The sequence below is a fragment of the Eubalaena glacialis genome, chromosome 12 (genome assembly GCF_028564815.1).
Source record: "Eubalaena glacialis isolate mEubGla1 chromosome 12, mEubGla1.1.hap2.+ XY, whole genome shotgun sequence".
Classification (NCBI taxonomy): Eukaryota; Metazoa; Chordata; class Mammalia; order Artiodactyla; family Balaenidae; genus Eubalaena; species Eubalaena glacialis.
The window spans coordinates 87,502,922-87,511,677 of record NC_083727.1 but is presented as its reverse complement, the minus strand read 5'-3'; positions in this window follow the sequence as shown (position 1 = coordinate 87,511,677).

Here is an 8,756-nt window from a genome sequence, read left to right as displayed (position 1 = left end):
GGCTTGCTGGAAAGAGCCCTCGCCACAGAGTTAGATCTGGAATCAAATCCTAGTTCAACTGCCCACAAACTGTGTGACCTCGGTCAAGTTATTTAATACCTCTGAGCATTACATTTGTTTACATGTGAAATTTTAATGTTGATACCTACATCCTTTTATTTTTTGTTCTCAGTCTCAAAAATGTATGCTGGTGAAGTGAATATGGTCTTTATCTTTTACCGCTGTTAGATTCCATTGCTAGTTCTTTCTTTGCAATAGGGATGCCTAAAATGCTAATTTTATACTTAGCAATTATAAAATTTTTTTCCTGTCTTTTCTGCCAGGGCCTCAAGATACCTGGGCTGTGAGTTTAAGTACAAGTAAATATAAAGGTAAATAAAACTAACAAAATTGGTATTGCTCTTATTAGGGAAAGTGAAATAGCAATCTAAGATGAGCTCCGGCCTCAGCAGAGTTATGGAAAAGAGGCGAAAATCATGTCAATGGATTCTTTAAAAAACTATTGGGTTGCATTAATAGAAATCTTTTTATGACATTATTTTGGACATTGTCTGTGATACCTATTGGATAATTTCAAATGATTCTTGATAATTTCTAATGTAGAAATCATATATATATATAATTTTATTTATTATCTATCTATATTTTTTCCAGTAATAGTCCTTGTTTTGAGCTTTTAGAGTTTATTTCCCTTTCCAAAATTGTTTCTTTTGGGCATAGTGCAATTTTTGTCAATTAAGATTATCATCAGGAGATCCATCACTCAGAGGGTTTTGCTTTACGGGATACCACACGTACATACCTTTATTTTCCATTTAAAATATTTCATTGAAATTCAGTGTCCTTCAGACTGAGAACATTAGGAAATACTTGATGTAAGAAAATATGCAGTTACCATGGGGATTAGAAGCTGTTTGATTTCTTTTCTTTATTGCAAGTAATTTATTCTAGTAACACAAGAAGTTGCATCTCAGGAGAGTTTATCCTTTGATAAATGTCTTTTTAATTCCTTAATACCATTGGTTTGAAAGGTAAGCTTTTCTATATATATTTTATTTTGCTGAATATTTAGCTCATAATATTGTCTGAATAATAATAATAATAACAGGCATCATTTGTTGTGCACTTACTATACAGCTGGCACACTATCTCATTTAATTCTCGAATGCTTTCTTTTTGGGAGTATTATCAATTAGGATTAAGGCTGACAGAGAGAAGAATTAAATACTTTTAAACAATGGCTTAAGTCAGATGTCTTGTTTCTCTTTCCTGTTCAAGTAGAGGCATACCTCGTTTTATAGTGCTTATTCACTTTATTGTGCTTCGCAAATACTGTGTTCTTACAAACTGAAGGCTTGTGGCAACCCTGTGTTGAGCAAGTCTGTCAGTGTCGTTTTTCCAACAGCATTTGTTCACTTCATGTCTCTGTGTCGTATTTTGGTAATTCTTGCAATATTTCAAACTTTTTCACCATTATTACATTTGTTATGGTGATCTGTGATCAGAGAGCCGTGATGTTAGTACTCTGACTCTCTGAAGGCTCAGATGATGGTTGGCATTTTTTTTATCAATAAAGTATGTTTTAATTAAGGTACGTACATTGTTTCTTTAGACATAAGCTATTGCACACTTAATAGACTACAGTATAGTGTAAATGTAACTTTTATAGGCATTGGGAAAGCAAAAATTCATGTGACTTGCTTTATTGTGATATTTGCTTTATTGTGGTGTTCTGGAACAGAACCTGAGATGTTTCTCAGGTATGTCTGTAGTTCAGAAGTAGTCAGTCCAGGGTTGATATGACAATGGTGGCAGGGACTCAATCTCTTCCTGTCTCATACTTCTGGCAGCTTCCATTCCCAAGGTTCCCTCATGGACAAAGGAAGATGTTAGAGCTCTTTCCATCACGTCTATATTCCAGCTGTAGGAAGAAGGAAAGGTGAAGAGGTCACAGCCCCTTTCTTTAAAGACACTTCCCAGAAATAACATGTATCAGTTCCACATGTATCCCAAAACTTAGGCAGATGACCACACCCAGTTGTAAAAGAGATTATTTTTCAGTCACTTTTATGCCCAGACTAGAATTAAGAATTAATGCCTAGAATTAAGATTCTATTGCCAAGGAAGAAGGGGAGAATGGGTATTGCGAGACAGCCAGCAGACTCTGCTGTGTTTGAGCTATTATTATCATCAATCTTACAAATGGAGAAATTGAGTCATAGAGAAATTAAATTGACTTACTAAGGTCTCACAACTTGTAGAGCCAAGATTCAAATCCAGGTCTATCAAATTTCAGAGCCCTTAAGTACTACTTTGAAGTGTTTCTACTTTAAAACAGTTATTTGACTTTATTCTGTCTCTTCAACTAAATTAGTATAAAGAAAACCTTTCTGACTAAGTTGCTAGGTCAATCTATTGAAACAATGGAATTCTTTTTTTTACCAGGCATTCTTGGCAAAGAACATAGTGCTGGTATCAACTTGTGCAATGAAGCCTTTACTTCTGCTGACCTTTTGGATAGGAGTATTCACAGAATTTAGTGCCAGGTTTAGAAAATTGCCTGGCTGACAGATTAAAGTCTTATTTTCAGTCTTCTACTTGTTTGGGGTTACAACAAGTTTAAACTTCATTAAAATATGCTTTGCTATACTCTTGACAGTTTAGATTTCAAACAAGGTAATAAATAAGAAGGTTTTCAATAGGGCCAATACAAAATGATTTACTATAGGAAAAAGATTAACAGTATTATGATGATTTTTTTCTTCAAAGATATATTTTTAAGTTAATGACAGCACATCTTAGAATAAATCAGACCATACTATTTCTAAGTTATTTGAAGATTATTACATTTAGATGATTATCCTGTGATTCTCTAATACCCCCTTGAGTAAAAATCTAAATCATACAACATATTATGAACTAAGGCTTCTTTCCTTCCTTCCTTCCATTCTATAAAGCATAATTTGTTATTCTTTTTTTTTTTAGCTTCAGTTTTATTCAGGTTCTTGTCTCTGCCTAGCTTGTGAGGGTTTTAAATCTTTCTTATGCCTGTCTAGCTCTTTGCTTTCCTAGCACCAAGGGAGAACATGTGAATATGAATGAATAAATCAACAAAAAAGTAATTGCCAAGTTTTATAAATGTCACAACTTAATGTTGCTACGTGGCTTCAAACTTTCAACATCTTAAGGAACCTCTAAATTTATCAGTGCTTTTCAGAAATGCTATTAAAATTGATCATATATATCAGTTACTCAACAGAAGTCCTTCACTTAACTAGACACAGCTAAACCAGGGACACAGTGGCCAATGACAAGCTTTAATGTTTCAATAATTTGCCTAGACAGAAAGAGACATTTTCACTGCAGTGAAAACTTGCAGAAAAGGCACATTAAAATGAAGAAACATATGCTAAGAAGTCAGAGTGAACAGTGTTCACAGAAGATATTAAGAGTCGGAGCTCAGCAGAGATTTCTACTTATTTGCTGTTAACTTTGGTCTGGTTCTTTGCAAGTTTTAAGCAAGAATAGGGCCAGGGACCAGATGATGTAGACAGAAGAGCACACATAAAATATATTTAATACATTTTCCATTAATATTTTTATTTGCTATTAACTTGTATTTAAACAAGTAACACATTAATGTATATTCCTTATTAAAAATTGGAAAGCCCCATTTGAATTAGGACAAAATCCTCTTTTCCAATGATTCTTTACCTGCAGTATCTTTATTATGTTGCAAGGAATCTCGAGAGAGTTTGGCTCTTGGATTGGCCCAACAGTGTCAATAAGGACCCAAGTTCTTTCCATCTCTCCAGGTTCCCATTCTTGATGTGGTGGCTTAGTCCTCATGCTTCATCCTTCATTTTGCAAGACGGCTGCTGCAGAGCCTGTCGTCACACGAAAACCTGAGGAGAGGATCATTTCCTTCCAAGCACCATATTTCCTTAGTGATGAATACCTTTCCCCCAAATTCCCAGAAGAATTAGCCCCATTGGCTACAACTGCCTTGCGTGCCAGTCATAATAACACTAACTCACTGCACAAAGTGTATGAGACTACCATGATTGGCTTGGACCAGCAATATAGATTTTCCTTGGACTGGAGAAGGGTCTATTCTCCCTCAAATCTGAGATTTTGTTAGCAAGGAAAAAGCAGTGTAAGGCAAACAAAATTTTCATTGAATATTTTGTTTTTGGAGAAATTATGCTCAAAATAAAAATTCAATATAAAATAAATAAAATATCTTTACCACCCACAAGATTAGGTAACTTAGTATCTGATCTAAAAATCTATTCATTTATAATACTTTCAACGAATCTTCTTTGCCCACTTACTCCATGTCAGCCACTGTTCTCAGTACTGAGGCTGGAGAGATGAACAGGATGGATGTTTATCTGCATTAGGAATGCTTTCAGCAGCAAGTAACAGAATAAGCATTTACAAGTGGCTTAAAATATAGGGACATTCAATGTTTACCTAACAGAAATTAGGACAGGCAGTCACTCTAAAATGTTTCCAAGGATACAAATTCTGTCTTTTCTTGTCCTTCACATGCTGGATTTTGTCTTTATTCTTGTCACCTCATTGTTCCATGGCTGCCATAGCTCCAAACATCTCATCTGCTTTCAGTTCAGAAAGAAGTGGCAAAAGAAGCTCTCTTCTTAGTCTTGTTCTTTTCACAAACACTGAAAAACTCTCAGAAGCCTCTTAGCAGATTTTCATGAAGCCTCATGGGCAGGACTGTGTCATGCTGGTATCCTCACTAGGAAAGGAGTCTGGGAAGGTACTTATCTCACAAAGTATTATGGGCAGTACACATTGCTGCCCCCAATAAAATTGAGATTCTGTTTACAAGGGAATGGTTAGCCAATTACAATGTCTTCCATAGTCCCCTTCATGGAATTAATTCTCTGACCACTTCATGGAAAGGTAGAAATAAATCAGGAGTTTTTTTGTTTTACTCTAGTCTTTGAAATTATGTCTGAGGAATTTGTATAGTAAATGATCCTTAGTGTTTGTTTCTGAACATTCAGATAGAAAAGCTATTTGTTTATATAAGCCTGACATGAATTGGGGATTCAGATCTGTAGGGATTCAACTGGGTTCATCTTGTGGACCTAAGATGTTGTGGAGAGGGATGGAAGTATAGACCAGACATGTGTTAAATATTAGCTGATAGCACTCTTTGGTAAAAAGTGCCATGAACAGAACATCCACTGATTTCCTTATAGCACCAACCACATCTTATTGCCATCAGCAGCTTATTTGTCGAGCTGCTCCAGTAAATAATTAGCTTCTTTAGGGCAGAAACTATGTTTAACTTATTTCTGTATCCCAAGCCTGAGGATGGCATCTGGCACATAGTAGGTACTCAGTGAAGGTTGGAGGTTGGAGATTATCTTTCAAGGAGTAAAATGTGGGGAAGAGAGTTCCAATATTACATATTAAAGAGTTAAAACTTGAAGCGTTCAGAAAACTAATTTTTAAAAAATGGTAAAACAATAGAAACAGGCTAGGTGGCAATTAGAACTTAGGGAGAGTAATTTGTCTATTATTTTTTATTTTTTTCCTTCTCTCTGAGAGGTACAGTTGAGGTCACATGGGGTTTGTCTAAGTTGCTTGGGTCTACATGGCACAGAAGTGAGGCTAAAGTACAAATGAGTTGGAACTCAGAAACAGCCTGTCAAAACAAGCTTGATTTAAAGCAGTCGCCGCATAGGTTTTGTCATTTTTAAAACATTAAAAGTAACAACGATGGGCTTTATTGCAGTCACAAGCTATGTTTACAATATTAGATGGGTGAATTCAAACAGGTCTTATAGAAGTTCAAGGTGTGTTGTTTTTGTTTCTTTCTTCCTTTAAAAAATTCAAAAATACAATTTCTCCAATATTAATTTTTGACATTTGCTTTGTTGTTATTGCATTACAAATTTACATTTCATTGGTGATATTGCTTAATTCTAATTCGCACATACTCATGTTTTGAAAAAGTGGTGAAGTGTTCTTTAGAGAGCAAGGCTTTGTGTCCTCCCTCTGTACAGAGTAAGGGGGACAGATCCCTCTCCTAAGTCTTTGACTAACTAATCCTGGATCCTGGCCAAGGCAGTTAACCTGTCCACTGCTTGGTTTCTAAATCTGCAAAATAGAGGTGTCTGAGGAGATGGTCTCATGATTTTTTTCTAGATCTAAAATTTTATGGTTATATCATGTTAAATGCCTATGTTTATAGGAACTGAAGAGGATTAATGGTTAATATTTGCCCTACAAAGTAGGGTTATCACCTCATCGTTTGTAATAAAACTTTCACCTTACAAATATTATATTGTACATTAAAGAAAATATGGCAACTACATAAAATAACAAAAAAACTAAAAAGTACAATTAACATTTGTATATTTATCTTAATGTCTATTTCTACAAATATCCAACATGCATATCCATAATTGGAATCATATTGCATACAGAATTGTGTATCTTTCTTTTTCCCATTGAATTTTATATTGTGAGCATTTTCCCATACCATTAAAAAATCCTTAAAAAACAATATTTTCTTTTTAAAAAATTTTATATATTAAATATAACACAAATAGAGAAAACTGCAAAATGAAATATTATAAGGTAAACACTCTTGCGGCTACTACCTCTCTCAGTCACCCTAGAAACACCCGTCCAACATAACCCTCTCTCTCCCTGCTAAAATGTATTGCCCTAATGACTTTATGGTAATTGTTTCCTTATTTTTCTTTGCATTTTTACCACCCAGTGTGCATCCCTGAACATGATTATTTAGAGTTGCCTAAACATATGATTTTTAATGGATGTTTATTATTCCATCATATAAAGATACATCAGTACATGCAAGTACTTATTGGATTATTTATCCTCCTTCTTGGCAGCTTATTTGTTTTATTTTATTTTTTAAATAGATGTCTGTTCACATAATGCAAAATTTTAAGGGAAAATTTTAAGTGAAAAGTCTCCCTTTCACTTCTGTCCTCCAGCCACTTGGCTATCTCTATGACCAATTTCTAGGAAGTTATTTTTGAGGAAAAAGGAGCCTAAGAATGGTATTGATATTTTTCCACTTTTAATGTTCTAAACTAACCTAAGAAGATACAAAAAATATAATATAATCCTTATTAAGGTATGCAAAAATCTCTGTAGTTTTTCTTTTATATAAAGTTGGCATAATTTCTGGAGTGAGATATGTAATTTTCTCTTAGGTTATTTAGATGCATAACATTGAAAAGTTGTGTGAATTGGATGTGAAATAACCACAGAAGGACGTCTAGGATCAGATTAGATATAAATAGTGTTGTGGTGTTTTACTTTGCTTTACTGTAGAGCTGAAAGACCCAAGTTACTTTCTTTGTAACTTGAGCACAATGGAAAACTCAGTTTCTTATGTTTTGCTCTAGCAGATCAATAAAATAATGTCATGGTGATAACCTATGTTATTCAAAAATACATAATTCATTTTGTAGGAATGGAAGAGAGGGAATTTGTTGGAAGGATTCAGGTACTCATTGGCAGAAAGGCTGAAGAACCAGGCTTTGAAATGGACAGAGACAACACAAATTAGGAGGTCCAGGAATTGGGGATGACAGGAATGGTCTCATATCAAAATTGTCTCTGGATATTTTATCAGATTCGAGTAGTAACTATGTGTCTGATCATGGAACATCAGGTGCCTGCACAACTAGAGCTGCCCACCATGGTATTATCAGATACAATGAGTGATAATTTGGGGTGGATGTATCAGTAGACTTATGATAGAAATGAAACATTGGGCCCTAGCTTGAACATGTCCAGAAGCCATGAATAAATTACATGTACATGTATCTTAAACTCTCATGTTGCCTGTCACTGTTTCACCACTGCCCTTCCATCAACTCACACCTAGGGCCTCATGGGGGAGGGAGGCGGAGACTGAGTGGTCCCCTGTGACTAAGGGATGGAAAAAGAGAAAACTTAGGCCCAGTTTACACATGAATTCTCACAATATATAAATGTTAGGGAAAGTGGATTGCCACCATATTAGAGCCTCACCCAGGGATGGAAGGACAGTCTTGAACAAATTCTCCCTGTAGGCAGTGTTATAAGTAGTACAAGTGGTTATTGACCTAGTATGGAAAGGGAAAAATGTGCCGAGGTGTCGATATTTTGGGGCTCTGGGCAGGCAGGAATGGCCTGGCTGCTTTGTCCTGGACCTGGCAGAAGCAAAACGGGAAGATGGTCTTGGTAAGTTATCTTTCTACTTGCTCCCTCATCTTCCTTTCCTCACTCTTCTGTTCCCTTGATTGCAGGGATATTAATAAGGTAGTAAGATATGAACTTCTGACTCAGCTTTGAGGAGAACCAACCTCTCTGAAAAGTCAGTGAAATATTTGTGGGCCATTCAGACTCCAAGACCAAATTATACATTGCTCTGTCCAAGCAATGATACATGTCTACTGATGGCTCTTATGACAGTTTCCATTATTTGAGAAAGAAAATGAAGAGAAGCTTGTCCAAATTATTTCTGATAACTTTCAAGTATACTCCTTCTCTGAAAGTATCTCTAACTTAACCATCTATACAATAACTGGGCTAGCAATCAGGGATGGAAACCTGTCTATGAACAGACAGGATAAGAAAATTGTCTCAGCAAGGGGACAAGAAACTACCTCATTCCCCTTACCCTGAGAAAAGCCAATATGTAATCAAAATTTTTATCTTTTTCTTAAAACTACCCAACAGGCTGTATTTGACTATTT